This window comes from Sinohyriopsis cumingii, chromosome 8 (genome assembly GCF_028554795.1).
Source record: "Sinohyriopsis cumingii isolate HCF-2022 chromosome 8, ASM2855479v2, whole genome shotgun sequence".
In the NCBI taxonomy this organism is placed as follows: Eukaryota; Metazoa; Mollusca; class Bivalvia; order Unionida; family Unionidae; genus Sinohyriopsis; species Sinohyriopsis cumingii.
The window spans coordinates 61550174-61565617 of record NC_142968.1 but is presented as its reverse complement, the minus strand read 5'-3'; positions in this window follow the sequence as shown (position 1 = coordinate 61565617).

Genomic DNA, 15444 nt, shown 5'->3' with positions numbered 1-15444 from the left:
CACTCAAGAGATCCATCGTATCGAAGCTCTCCTGAATCAGAGTGAGGAGACGAAACGAAGAAACGGTTATTTGTCAGACATTTTCAACCAAAAAGTCAGGATCGAATTGATGTCATATTATTACCTGTGAAGAAGAAGAAAACGCACAAAACAATGGATACCTGGGAACTTTATTACCTTTTGAACCACAGTTCGTATACGGCTTCTTGGAATCCTGTCGTCTGTGCTAAAGATGAACTCCCTCATCGCAAACCTCAAGACCATCAAGCTTATGTGATCAACACGGACGACAGTCATCTCCCAGGAACCCACTGGGTAGCCGTCTACTTTCCTCAAGAAGGATGTGTGGAATATTTCGATTCGTACGGATTGCCCCCCTTTGGAAGACGATATGAGAAGAAATGCTCAGACCACCCGATTCAATAATGTGAAATTACAAGGCACAGATTCCTTGGTGTGCGGACAGTACTGTGTGTATTTTCTGCATCATCGCAGCCTGGGCTATTCCTTAGAACATTTAGTGACTCATTTTGATCCTCGTTCTTCTTCTAGAAATTATGTGAAAGTAGATCGATGGTTTTGTGACCATTATGCTTATCTTTTGTCTCAAGCTAGGAAACATAGTGTCCATCAATGTCCTAATGACTTCCATCAGTGGAAATCACAATTTCATTCACAACGTTGTCAGCCCTGTTTAAAGTAGAGTGTGAATTCAAAAAAATGTTTGTGATTAGAAAAAAAAAATGTTTGATAGTGCTGGATTATTGTTAAAAATGTTAGAGTTGTTGTTTAGTGTTAAGTGATTTTTGAATAAAAAATGTTGAGTTTTGAAAAAATGCCTTTGTCTTTTGTTTGGCTATAAGAATGTTGATTCATGCTCTTTGACTTCTTACTATCCCTCTCATGACACTCATTGAACGTTCCGGCTCGAAAACCGTGGAGGGATGTTTTCCTTCACGTCCGCGCTTTGACTTTAAGAACCGGGGAAATTTCCAGTCTAACCATCCATTGTCGACTCATCCTCCTACGAAGATGTGCTCCAAACTAGCTAAGCTAAACGAAGCCTACGTGAATTTGCATAGGGTCAGACACAGTCTGATACCGAAGCCAGAAGAGATAGAGAATGTGAGAATGTTAAAAGTCACTGAAGACCTGATAGAAGAGCTCTTCAGAGAAGAAGTGAACAGGGAGAAAGAAGAATGGACAGAGAAGTACAGACTTTAGAGACAGCAGCAGCAACAGCAACAACAACAACAGCAACAACAACAGCAACCTGAACCTGACAGAGGCTTTGTCGATTGTCGTATCGACACCAAAGAGTTCTTCTTCTCTTTCCGAAGAAGCAGACCTATCGCCAGAAAGTCCATCCTCAGAGGACATCGCATTCTTAGAAACTAAAAGATTGCCATAGCAAACAAAAAACAGCCCTTCTCAGGGCTACCCCAATACTCTAGAAAAGAAATAACCATCAATTTGCCAATGTGTGTAGGTAGAGTAGTGTGAATATAAACACTAACTCCTTTTTATAGTGTGAGGGTATGTGTTTGTGTATAGGATTGTGTGTTTGTAAGTGCTCAGGTACGTTGGTATGGATAGTAGATTAAGATTATATCTTTATTTTTGCTGTTAGAGGTGTGGGGAGAGTAGATTTAAGGTTAGATTACTTTGCGTATGTGGATAGAATATTGAAGTGATTAATGAAAAGTTTTTTTAGAATAGTGATGCGTAGTATAAAAAAGTGAGTGAGTGTTTCTTTTAGGTCCGCGCGTTGTGTTGGTCATGATCTAGGTAAGATCAATTTTATGTTTTTAGGGGGATGTTTTCCTTCACGTCCGCGCTTTTAGTATAAATTGAAACTCGTTCGGCAGTCCAGCTACCCTTGTTGATTGATCAACACCAGAATGAACACCAGACTAGCGAAACTATTGGAACTTCATATGCATCTGGAATATGCCAGGCGCCTGTTGAACGAACTGGCCGCGGAGGCCATTGTAGAAGAGGGAAGAATGAGAGAGGAGGAGAGAAGAAACAAAGAAGAGGAGGAAAAGGAGAGAAGAAAAAGAAATTTCAGAATCCCAGAGACAGAAAATTGGGATTCTGAAGCTATTTATCCTGCCTCTGCTCTCTCCCCCAAAAAAGTAAAAAGTAACTGGGGAACAAGATGTGTACGTGGCGCCAGGCCTGGAAGGTGCCACCATTAACCAGGTGTCCATGAAGTTAAAAAAAAAAACAGCCCTTTTCAGGGCTACCCAATACTCTAGAAAAGAAATAACCATCAATTTGCCAATGTGTGTAGGTAGAGTAGTGTGAATATAAACACTGACTCTTTTTTTCATAGTGTGAGTGTATGTGTTAGTGTGTGTTTGTGTTTGTGTTTGTAACTGATCACGTAAGTTTGTGTGAATAGTAGATTATGGGTTTGTTCATTGTTTCTTAGAGTATGTGGAGAGTATAGTTTGGGTTTTATTATATGAAATGAGAAAGTAGGGGGATGTTTTCCTTCACGTCCGCGCGTTGTTTGGTCATGATCTAGGTAATATCAATTTTTATGTCTTAGGGGGATGTTTTCCTTCACGTCCGCGCTCTAACTATAAGAACCTACAAAGTTCGTCGTTCGCACCATTCTACAGAATAATCTAGACAAGATGAGGCAAGTGACTGATTTATTTAATCAATTGAGGCATATCTATTTCTGGATGATTGATGCAGAGTATGCTATAGAAAGGATACAAAAGGAATGGAAGTATGAAGATAAAGAACACTTGGTAACCAGTCAAGTCGAACGTCTAAAGGCCGCCAGACATATAATAGAAGGAATGATAGAAGATGAAGTCAACAAATCAAGAGGATTTATTGACCCACCTTATGTCAGAGTGGGGAGTTTGAAGGAAGCACTGGATTATGTCATCCAAGTCCGGTGCTTCCTAGAACCTATAGTGCATTGGACGGAGTTGTCATACGTGAAGAGGGGGCTGGACAGGTTGAAAAAAGGAGAAGAAATAATGAAACAAGTGATGACTGAAGAGGTGAAAAAGATAAAAGAAAATGGAGTCAAGAAAGACAGGATAAGGAAACAATAAAGAAGAAAGAGGCCTTTGACAAAGTCAATCAAAATTGGATCAAGATACAAGAGAAGTTCAGGGCTATGGGTCACCCAGACTGGTTACCAGAAAAAGAAAAGAGGAAGAACAAAGGAATTTGGGGAAAGATTAGGGGCTGGATGAGGAAATGGAGGAAATAGAAGAAGAAGCAGAAGAAACCCAAAGGCCCTTTTCAGGGCCACCCACATTTCTCGAAAAGAGAATGACTTTCGATTGCCTATCCCCCTTTTAAAAAACAAAATCCCATGTTCAATTTCCCTTGACGCTATACAGTCCCACCCTGTTTAAATTCCTTTGTCGCTCAACAGTCCCACGATTTTTCTCCATGTTAATTTCCCTTGTCGCCAGATTGTCCCACGATTTTTCTCCCATGTTAATTTCCCTTGTCGCTCAACAGTCCCACGATTTTTTCTCCATGTTAATTTCCCTTGTCGCCAAATTGTCCCACGATTTTTCTCCCATGTTAATTTTCCCTTGTCGCCAGATTGTCACAAGGGGGTCTGTAATGCTAATTCCCATTGTCGCTAGGGTATCCCCATATACTACTACTACATGAGGTTATGGCATATCTAAATACTATAAAAAATCATAATACAATGCCTAACAAAAAAAAATCTTGTACACAGACGTTTAGATTTATATCACAACGAATAAAGACCTTTGTCTTAATGACCACGGTAATGACAAGGAAATGAGTACAAACAATGTAAGAAGAAACGATAAGACTAAACAATAAGAATACAAAATCCGTTGTCAGCTGGCAGGACATCCTTACGAATATTTTTCCCGTAACATGTATCGGTGTACATCGATTGTAACGAAAGTATATTGCATTGTTTTTGTAAACGGATAGCAGTAGACGAGAAAAGGTCAATTATGTTTGAGACATGATCTTTTTACCCTATTGTTTAAACTCCTAATGTATTATGGGTTTTGCTTTCCGGTGGACTGATTCATCCCTCATAATCACATACGATCAGAAATGTCATGATCCCTTAAATTGTTATTGTTTATTGTGAATTTGTAAACAAAAACATTCATCTATTCTGCTTTGCTTGTTTTATCACGCTATGTTTCTGACATCCAACTGCAGCGAAAAGGGAATGAATGTTGAAATCCGATTCCTCTCCACATAAAAAAATACTCAAATACAAGTTACTGTAAATGGGAAATGCACATCCAAAATTATGAATGCGAGTGACATAAATTTGATTTTAATGATGTTGTTACTGCAGGATAAAAAGGGAAATGCACAGCCTATCAGTAGCCTGAAAAAGCACATAAAGAAAATGAAAATGATGAAAATACAACAAAGAAAAACGAATAAGACGTGCAAAAAAGAAGAAAAAAATACACAAAGTAATGAATATTGCAGTTTATGCAAACGTATCAAAGACGACCATGTCAATCAGCTTATGTGTTCCATTAACTGTGGTTGTAATATAGTTCACCTGGAGAAGCGTTTATATGTGAATGAATTATGCATCCTATTATGGTGAAACTATCTTCCTCTGAGCAGTAAGGTGAAAAATAATTTAAGTTGAAGTTCTGTAATAAAAACTACTTTCAAGTCGCGTTTCAGTTTGACAGCGATACGGAAACAAAATGGGTCAAGCAACTATTAGTACTATATATCATTGTTTTTAATTTAAAAAAGCTCATATGGTTTAGATGGGCAGCATACGTGATCATAATTTTGACTCACATGACAGAGAGAAAAAAACCAGGAACAGAAAGAATGATTTTGGGAAAATTGTCCTAATCAGCACTATAAGGCTACAGTAATGAGAGCTTAAACAACGATTCATAAACTGTACGGTCCAGGACCATACTTCACTTAATTTCACTGTTTTGTCTTTTCTTCAAATCTACAATATCTTATTTAATTAGGATATCTTTCTATGATATGTCTGACAATATGGAATTTTTGTCAGAGCTATAGTAAAAAGAGGATAATGCTTGACCTTACTATAATGGTTTAATTAGCTGTGATGGTAAATTGTACAGTAATTGTTTTATAGCAAACATAGAAACCGCATACAATGTCTCGCCTTACCATCAAATATCCCCTCAATCTCATGGCTTTCTTTATAATAATGTTAACATCATTTGTTATAATTGGCATTATTCTGACGCTTGACCATTTTCGTAACCTTTCACAGTTGTTGTTGTTGTTGTTGAGTTTAATTATAGTGGCGTGTGCATCACTGTGCATGTGCTACTTTTTTTCTGACTGCACCGCAGCCTGCTAGTTGTTCCTAGGGAAGTGCCACCTCCCCCAGGCTTTTATGGGTTCAAGGAACCCTAATAGTTTGGCCTCAATCTGTGGGTCCATAAAGGTCCCTTACAGTTGAATGGTTGGCTGTCATTAGTGGGAAGGAGAGCTCGGGAACGGTCCTGCTTGCTTTACATCGCTGGTTTCTTGCTGCATTTGCCTGGTGCTTCTTGCGATATTTGTTTTTATTTTTCAATTTTGTTAAATATATTTTTCCAAAATGTTCTAAAAACGGGGGTTGGGTGTCCTATGCTGTTTATAGAGGTTGTTAGTAGAAATCATGTATGAAGAGAGATTTTCAAGGTTATTATGGTATTACTAGTCGAGGTGTTTAGTGTGTGCTTTCTACGTTATGTTATTTATAAGTTTTTAGATATTGCCTCCTTAAGTTATTTATTTATTAATGTTTTTAGAGACTGAATGTTATTTATACTTTATTTAGCAAGAGATCGGAGTCCTAGCCGATTACACGGTTCGTTAAGGACATCTTGGACCGGAGTCCTAGCTGATTACTCGGTTCGTTAAGGACATCTAGGACATCCGATTTTGCGGTTTCCTTAGTTTTTGATAGGTGCTTCGTAAGTGAATCATTTATTATTTTTATAAAATTGAATGATATGTTATGGATTTTAATGTGGTGGCTTCTAAATTTATTTAGCTAGTTACTGAGTCTTTTGGTTTTGTGGGGATAGTAATTATATTTTGTTCGTAAGTCCTGCCGAGTCTATGAATTTATTTATATTTTTATATGCTGATTGTTTATTTTCATTAGAACCCGTAAGTAAGTCTGGGCATGTGTGTGGTGATCCAATCTCTTTTTGGTTTTTGATAAATATTTTCCGAGCGGGTTGATATTTTGGGTATATATTGAATACGTGGTGTAGATCTTCGGTGGTGTGGCAGTTAAAGCAGTTAATGGTTGTGGTTTGGGTCCTATAAACCTTACAGAACTGATTGCTCGTTAAGTTTTGTCCAGTTATTATCCTGTTTATGGTTTCTGTTCTAAATAGGTACCCTTAGGTACGTTTCACAGGATTGTGGACCTAACTGTAGCGTCGTTTTGAATGTCTTTAATGGAAATGGTTGACTTTACTGCAACGGTAGCCCTTGTAAAGACTTATCAAACGGGTCGTGGGAATAGGGATAATTTTAAAAGGTCGATCTATAATAATTAACTAAATAGTGTAATTTTGGCTTGCTATTAGCTCATTAAATTTCACCCCCCCCCCAAAAAAAAAAAAGACTTGTTTTATTTTATACAAAGAGCTTACATAGGCGTGGTTCAATCGTTCGTGGTGACATTATTCGAAAAAAAGTTTCATAAGCTCTTTATTAAATTATGACCCATTTGAGATTCTGTATATCACTTAGCTTTAATGTTACCAGAAATAGTTTGGAGAGAGTAAGGAATAATTTCGTTCATCTTAGGCTCTAAACCTGAAATTTGTTGCGCTTAAATATAATCCTAGATGTTGGCTGAGTTAATAATGAGCAGTTCTATAACTAGTAACATTAAAAAAATTTCAAAGAGAAACTTTCCTTCCTAATCAATAGAACATTTGAAACATACATCATTTTCAACACTGAAGCATTTATGGAAATGCCAGTGATGTAACATAGTTGACTCGGGTTAGGTTAAGCGGTGCCGTATGCATTGATTTCAATGAGAACGTTTACAATGTTTCCACCTGAAGTTTGACAATTGGACTAATAGGCATTTCACTTGTTAGTCATTCATATGAAGGGATGATTGCTGAATTTCCAGACCTACTGTAATCTGTGTGTGACCGGGTATTTGCCTTATTTGATTTGCAGATAATAGATATAGACAAATGTAATTTAGAGTAAGATTTCCATCACATACTAAGAAACAGTAGTTCGTTTATCACATAAAAATGATGCGGGGAGACCGGCATATGACCACATTCTTCTCTAAATAGAGGTGAATGTATTTTTACTCTGATTTTAACTTTTGGATTATGCCTGTCATAAGATGATTACATGTTACAGGTTCAGCCATCTAACCATCTGTCCACTGACAAATGCCATTAATTTTATTTGTAAAATGTCATTGTGAGTTAAACTGGCCATATTCCGACATACATAAACTTGATCCTTTTTGTTAATCGATTCGCCACCAAAATGTTGTTATTAACAGTGAAAAGAAAAAACAACAGAATTATAGAAGGCGGGATACGGAAAATTCACACGGTATGAGCCAGTCAATCAGTAAAGAGAGAACCAAACACGAATGCCATGGACTTATTTGGACCAATAAGTCTCACATACAGTGATAAGTTAACATATTATCATATCAAAAACATTAAAATTGCACAAACTGTATATAATGTGTACTAACTACGTGATACACGTTGGACTGGAAGTTTGAGTAGTACTACTGGTAGTGGTATTGACAGAGGCGGATTAAGGCTCACTGGTGCCCTAAGCACTGACAAATCTTGGTGCCCCCCTCCTTTCCACGTACACCTGGGAAGATAACCCTAGGGTGCACCATGATCAAGAAACGGAACATTATGATCAATTTGCACTAGTTTTATCATTTTTTTTATACAAACCTACATTCGTTTTTTTTTTCTTCTTTTCACCCTTTTCTCAACTTTGTGGTGCCCCCTTTGGCCCTGGTGCCCTAAGTACGTGCTTAGTCTTCTCAATGGTCAATTCGCCATTGCGTTTTGATAATATCTGTCCTGGTGGTAACAGCTATAGTAGCGGTAACAGCATCGACATTTGTTTCTATTGTTTTGTTCTAGTGATTAGAGAAACAAATATCATTATCACAGCAGTAGTTAAGAATAAGAAGAAATTATAGTAACAGCAATAGCTATATCAGAACTAATAGCAACAACAGTGATGGCAGTGTTGTCATTATATGACAGGTATAAACAACACTAGTAGCTACAGCAGGAGCCGCATGCAATACAGTCTTACGATATGACGATATTTTTGAACAGCTAAAGCACTCTGAACTTTGGGTTTATGTATGCCATGCAATACATATCTTCTTGGATTTTTAAACAATGCATTCTTTTTTTATTTATTTTTTTTTACATTTTTATAATCGGAACCATACCAGTACTATTTAAGAGCTTATCACAATGTAAACTATTAGTGTTATTTATTGAAAGGGGAAACAATATGTTTTGTCTGAGAGTGTGGAATATGTTCTCTAATTAATTAGATACCGCTTCTTTTGAGACCAATATTAATATATTTATTTTTTGCAACTTCGATGAATCCTTTTACACTGATTTAAGAATGTTCATGTGAACAAAACCTCGGTTTCTAATAAATTACAATGTTCCGGAAATAGTGATTTTATATGTAACATTCTGACTCACGTAGCCCCATGTGCTGTATCTATAAGTGTCTACATGTATGGCTCATATATATCGATAGGTCTTTTCATCTACTGTGATATAAGCAGTTAATAGGGCATGTTTCCACCCCATACACCCTCCAAAATCAGTAGTCCGATAAATCTACCCCCAAATCAGTGATGATACTGATGGAAAATTGTGAGTCGAATGCCACTTATTTATTAACATGTGCAATTTTGCTGCATGCGGATCTTTCCGGGACACATCTGTGTACAGCGTAGACGCAATCCAGTATATGGTAATATCCATATCTAGCGCGAAATTCAATAAGGGCACATTACAGAGTGTTGTGCTATTCCACATGGATTTACAAGTCGCCAAACAAAGGATTTGGTCCGAAATAGTATGTACATATCGCCAAAAGAACGCGTTAGCTTATGGAAGATAACAGCTGCGCAGAATACGAGACGGTGTATCAAATGTGCACCCATGCCTGCAGATTTTTGCACGTTAGAATAAACAGGCGATGTCAGCCCCTAAAACCCTAATCAATATCATTAAAATTGTAAGAATTATTGATCGGCCTACTAAATCAATAGTGTTTTTGACATTTATTTCGGTACCCATTGCGCTAAATTATAATAATGTTATCGTAACTTTGGTAAGACAGTATGAAAAACGAAGGCATTAATACAAGCCCTTGGCCTTTCTTTAGCATAGGGCATACTTGATGATGCTGCTAAAGCTTCTACTGCAATGCCTTTTTTATGTATATAACTTAGTATCATGCTATATTGTACGCAGTAGTTATACATATGCCAAGTCTGATGACGAAAAATGGGCGTACGTTAAAAAGTTATTGAATGTTCAAACAAGTTAACAAAACCCCGAGAATGTCACCTCTTCCTATTGCCAGTATACTTTGAAAAGAACAAAGAAAGTTGCAAAAACCGAAATAAACTTATTTAAAAACTTCACAAGAACTACATCGCCGAGACATTACATTAATGACGTGCAACTCGGTATATAACTATCCACAATTGTGAGTTGTTAAGACTGCTTATAGAAACTTTATATATATATATATATATATATATATATATATATATATATATATATATATATATATATATATACCTTAGGATTGTTTAACTCATAAAACTAATATTTGTTTTGATTCGTCTTGTAATGTCTATTTGTATAATGAATAACAGCAGCAATGATTCCATATGACTGCGAAAACTCACTCAAGAGTGAATAAAGGACATTTAATCATGGCCTGAATACTATACGGAAATGTCGACAAAACAACTCGTATGCGATTAAAGAGCGTTTAATTACGTTTGAATAGCTATTTTATACTGCTGTGACAACAATATAAACCCGAACTAAATCATAAATGTTTGCTTTTCCCGCTTTGCTCACACGGTCTTCAGGGCCGGATCAGGTCAAAGTGTTGTTGTTGGTGGTGGTGGTGGTGTCCAACATTTCAAAAGGGCTCTGACTTTCCAAGAAAGGGCACCAAAGCAAAAGTCTATGTGTATATTTACTCAAAGTGTGCATAATACCCAAATACACGTGCATAGGAATAAAACGATGGTAAAATTTCAAGTGACAAATCACTCTGTACGTGTGTTTGCCGTTTTATTTTTTGGCGGAAGAGGTCCGCCCCCAACTCCCTGCCGCTATGTACGGGCTATATGTTTGATGAGACTATGTCTCAGTAACTGGGCCGCTAATTTATAATCGGCACTTACGGAACATACAACCATCATCTTCTTTACTGAATTATCTGAGCAAAAACGGCGCTGATAAAACTCCCCGAGATAATGAACGATAATGCTTGCAGCCGTAACACATTACATACTAAGAGTTGTGTTTCTTGATTTCTAAGTTGTGAGAAGTGCATTGATGACTACTTAGTGCCAAGTTTTAGCATTTGGTACCTCTTAGAACTTTTAGTAGTTCTTAGCGGTATTCACCAGGACCGGAATGAACTTTAGGGTCATGACCTGTGCGTATACTATTCAGTAAATTAACATATTCTTTTAAACCAGGTATGGAATGTTATTTCCCAAATGATTCGGAATGAAATTAAACTTGAGTTTAACCTCCTCGGACTGCTGTTATTCATTCTATTTATCAACGACGTATCTTTTATAATAGGAACTTCAATTTCTTCCACTGACCTCTATGCAGATGATACTACACTGTCTGAGATGAGCAAGACCAAAACGGAACTTGAAAATACTTTACAAGATGCTCTAACAGACTTAAAGTATGGTGCAAGGAAATAAGTATGATCATAAATGCAGAAAAAACGAAAGCCCTACTGGTTACAGCGCAACAAGAACTAGCAAGGCCAGATAGCGACAAACTCCAGGTTGTATTTGACAATGTGAGCTTTAATATGACCTCTCATTATAAAATTCTTGGTGTTTTCGTAGATGACAATCTTACTTGGTCTATTCACATTAAACATGTTTCAGAAATGGTTAATTCTTATATGTGACTACTGAGGAAAATCAAAACACACATTCCTCTTCAGTATAGGGTCATCTTTGATAAAAAGTCACATTCAGCCGTACCTGGAATATTGTAATATAATTTGGGGTAATACCTCTAATTCAAACATAACAATACTTTTTATGACTCCAAAACAGGGCTTGCAATTTAATTCTAGATAAAGGTATATACAGTGTCCAGGATGCAATGAATAATATAAAGATTTTAACAAATACACGAAGGAATATTTCTTAAAAAGGCCAAATTGATGCATAAAGTATCCAGAAGTGCCATTCCTGCCATTCCTGTCTATCTAAGCAATATCTTTCACCAATGAGATGCTGATGGTACTCCAAATTTGAGGTCCATAAGAAGTAAAAACTTACATCATACCAAGGCCAAAGAAAGAATTGTTTAAAAAGAAGTTCTCAACATTCTGGTCCAACGATGTGGAACAACATTCCCGGTGACATAAGGCAGGTTCCTAGCATTTCTTCTTTTCGTAATCACTGTCTCAAACGGATGAAATCTTCAGACAATTGAACAGTTCTAATAAAATTAATACCGCCTGCTTTCTGTAATTCTGTATCATTTTCACAGTATAATTTTTCAATGCAAGATGATATTTTATATTTTATACATGTTTATGTGTTCACAGATACCTGTGCATATGTTCCATGTTTGATACTTTGATTTTTAATATCACTTAATTATTTAGTGTCAAGCCAGATTTTACAAACCATGTTAGATATACTGTACATATTGTACATAACATATAGAAGGCATCAATGTAGATTACTTCTACGACTGAGTTACCTTCTCTAAATAAAGCCTTTATGATTATGATTATTATGATTATTATTATTATTATTATTACTGTTGTTTTTGTTAACTGTTTTTTTTTTTTTTTTTTTTTTTGTTTTTTTTTTGTCAGGGGCTGGGTAATTGTAGTGCACCAGTAACCAAGTAACGAGTAAGGTGGCAGGGTCCAGTTTCGTAATTTGGCCCCTGGCAAATTTCTTAACTTAAGGCTATGGTGTGACTTTTTCAGCTATTATTGTTTACTATTTATAGATATGGATATATTTGTGAACTAGGTCTTTTGGGCTTGTGTTGTTCTTGAAATTGATGTCAGTCATGTACACCTTCCATAGTTGCTCTGCAGTATGTTGATAGTGAAATACCAATAGTTGGCTAGGAAGAAGAGCTAGCCTCCCATAGCAGTAGACACGTGGGTCCAAGGCAAGCCGAGTATCTCAAAAACGGCTTGGATGACAACTATTCTGAATTGCATCAAACTATTTAGTAGACAATGTTTTTCAAAAGTTTCATCCAGGGAAAGGGCTTGCGTTTGCACTGTGAGTACTACATGCTGTCAAAAATGGCATTTGGATGTGAAAAATGCAGGTATAAAATAGGGGTTGGGGTGCATAAACCTCTTCTGCTATGAACTGCCATTGACTTCTCTGGTCAAGTAAATACTATTCTTATGCTCTGTTTTAATATAGGTATCTAAAAATATGGACCTTTTTGACCTCACTTGTGTATTTGATTTTTTATGATTTTTTATACTAGGTCACTGATTGCGGCATTAAATTTGTACATAAAAACTGGACCCTGCCCCCTTAAGGAAAATTGATCATTTTTTGATGGTGCAGTCAGCCACATCTATTACACTTTTCTGTTTCTTTGTGTATATTTAAATAATTTTTATGCATTAGCTTTATTATATCTCCTTCCTTTTTCCATATATTACATAGTGTTGTGTGTGATGCTCTTTGGAGAGGGAGGTAACTGTGTTTTGTACCTCCATGTGAGGACTGTTTACATCATGACAAAGTAGCATATTTTGGATATAACTTACTAAATATGGGAACAAAATGGTAACCATAATGTATAGTCTTGCACTTTCTGTAGCTGTCAAGGTTTTGCACCTCTATTTTTATGAATACTATTCACATTTCAATACAGACACACCTAAACAATTGCATAGCATGTCAACATGTATTCTTTAAAGTAATTTAACTCCACAGGAGCAGATAGAATTCAGAGGAATCATACATAAACATACTGTTGTGAATATTGAATGTCACCAGTGGAATAGTCTTAGAAATAATGATGCATATGGCATATTACTTGGTATATTTTGGTGAGAAGAATGAAAGTTTTAGCACACCGACATAGTTTCTACCTTCATGACCCCACTCTGAAGTTGACATAAGAGATTCATATCTCACACTTGGGTGATAGTAGAAAATGTTTCAATGTTATGTATATATCTTGAAATTTCTAGGTTCAGTTAACAAAGGGGGAAAAGCTTAAAATTAAGTGGCAGCTTCATGCATTTGACAATGCACATACAGTTTCTCCTCTGAAAGTCTTATGTTTTCACTGAATGTTAAAAGTACATCAGTATCACTTGTTTCTTTTCTTTTTGCAGGTGTCAGTTTGCATAGTGAGAGATTAGGATTAATCGGTTAGTCATGCTGAAAGAAACAATAGCTTCAATCTCATCCAGATAGTCATTCTGATCTAAGTGCACAAGAGAGTGACTTTGACGGACAGACTTAGCTTCTGCAGTTGTTTTATGGTACGTGCTTATCAAAAGCCAAGCCGGTGATATGCTTTTTACCTTGAACTGGATTTTCCACTATAAATATTTGTTCTATACCTTATCTTATTATTTACTATGATTTTGTAAACTCCAGAAAACATTAAAGTCAGTTGTAAGTAAATTAGTGTCTGAGAAGAAATTTCTCTGTTAAACTGTATTGAGTAATTTGTATATGTATGGTCAATTTCATTGGCTATGTATCAATGAATTTATTTGATATGTCACTCCTTGTAAGTTTTAGGGTCCTACACATCAGTATATCAATATTCCAGCATTGTCTAATGTTAATTGATTAAACTTTGACTTTTCCATACTAGCTAGACTTGTGTTGCGATTACCCCCCCACCCCCAATATACACTCACACAACACTGATGTTGCTATTAGCATCTCCAGAATGATAATGAAAAGTTAGGGACCACTTCTTTTATATCAGTCTAAGAGTACTTCTAAAGTTCATGATTTACTTAAATGTGTGATTTCTTTAAGTTTGCTAGAAGAGTTTAGAGAAACTTTTCACTGCTGTCACTGACACCTAACATAGCATTTCTGTTATTCCCTCCTAAAATGTATAACTTCCAGATCTCTTCTTGACATTCATGAAACATTGTAAAGGAATTTTGATTTTGTACTGATGCTATGGTGGTAAACAAAGACCAAGAGCATTGTAGGTTGCAAACAATTTGAAATCTTTCAAGAAATGCAGTCAGTCATAATTCACAATGTAAATAATGCAGTGCTTTTTGCCGCAAAGAGGTAACTTTTTTAAAAGCATAATACCATTTTTAGTTTTGTGCACAAAAAGTTTTCCTTTATACCATTGTACTAGATAATGTCTAAATATGTGATATGTACACAACTTTTGACATAAACCATTTTGAGCCAAACCCTTAAGGTGGCAGGGTCCAGTTTCGTAATTTGGCCCCTGGCAAATTTCTTAACTTAAGGCTATGGTGTGACTTTTTCAGCTATTATTGTTTACTATTTATAGATATGGATATATTTGTGAACTAGGTCTTTTGGGCTTGTGTTGTTCTTGAAATTGATGTCAGTCATGTACACCTTCCATAGTTGCTCTGCAGTATGTTGATAGTGAAATACCAATAGTTGGCTAGGAAGAAGAGCTAGCCTCCCATAGCAGTAGACACGTGGGTCCAAGGCAAGCCGAGTATCTCAAAAACGGCTTGGATGACAACTATTCTGAATTGCATCAAACTATTTAGTAGACAATGTTTTTCAAAAGTTTCATCCAGGGAAAGGGCTTGCGTTTGCACTGTGAGTACTACATGCTGTCAAAAATGGCATTTGGATGTGAAAAATGCAGGTATAAAATAGGGGTTGGGGTGCATAAACCTCTTCTGCTATGAACTGCCATTGACTTCTCTGGTCAAGTAAATACTATTCTTATGCTCTGTTTTAATATAGGTATCTAAAAATATGGACCTTTTTGACCTCACTTGTGTATTTGATTTTTTATGATTTTTTATACTAGGTCACTGATTGCGGCATTAAATTTGTACATAAAAACTGGACCCTGCCCCCTAAGGTGTTCAGCGTAGAAGCACTTGGCCTCAGATTGCAATTATTTTTCATACTTGTCTCCACTTTAATTT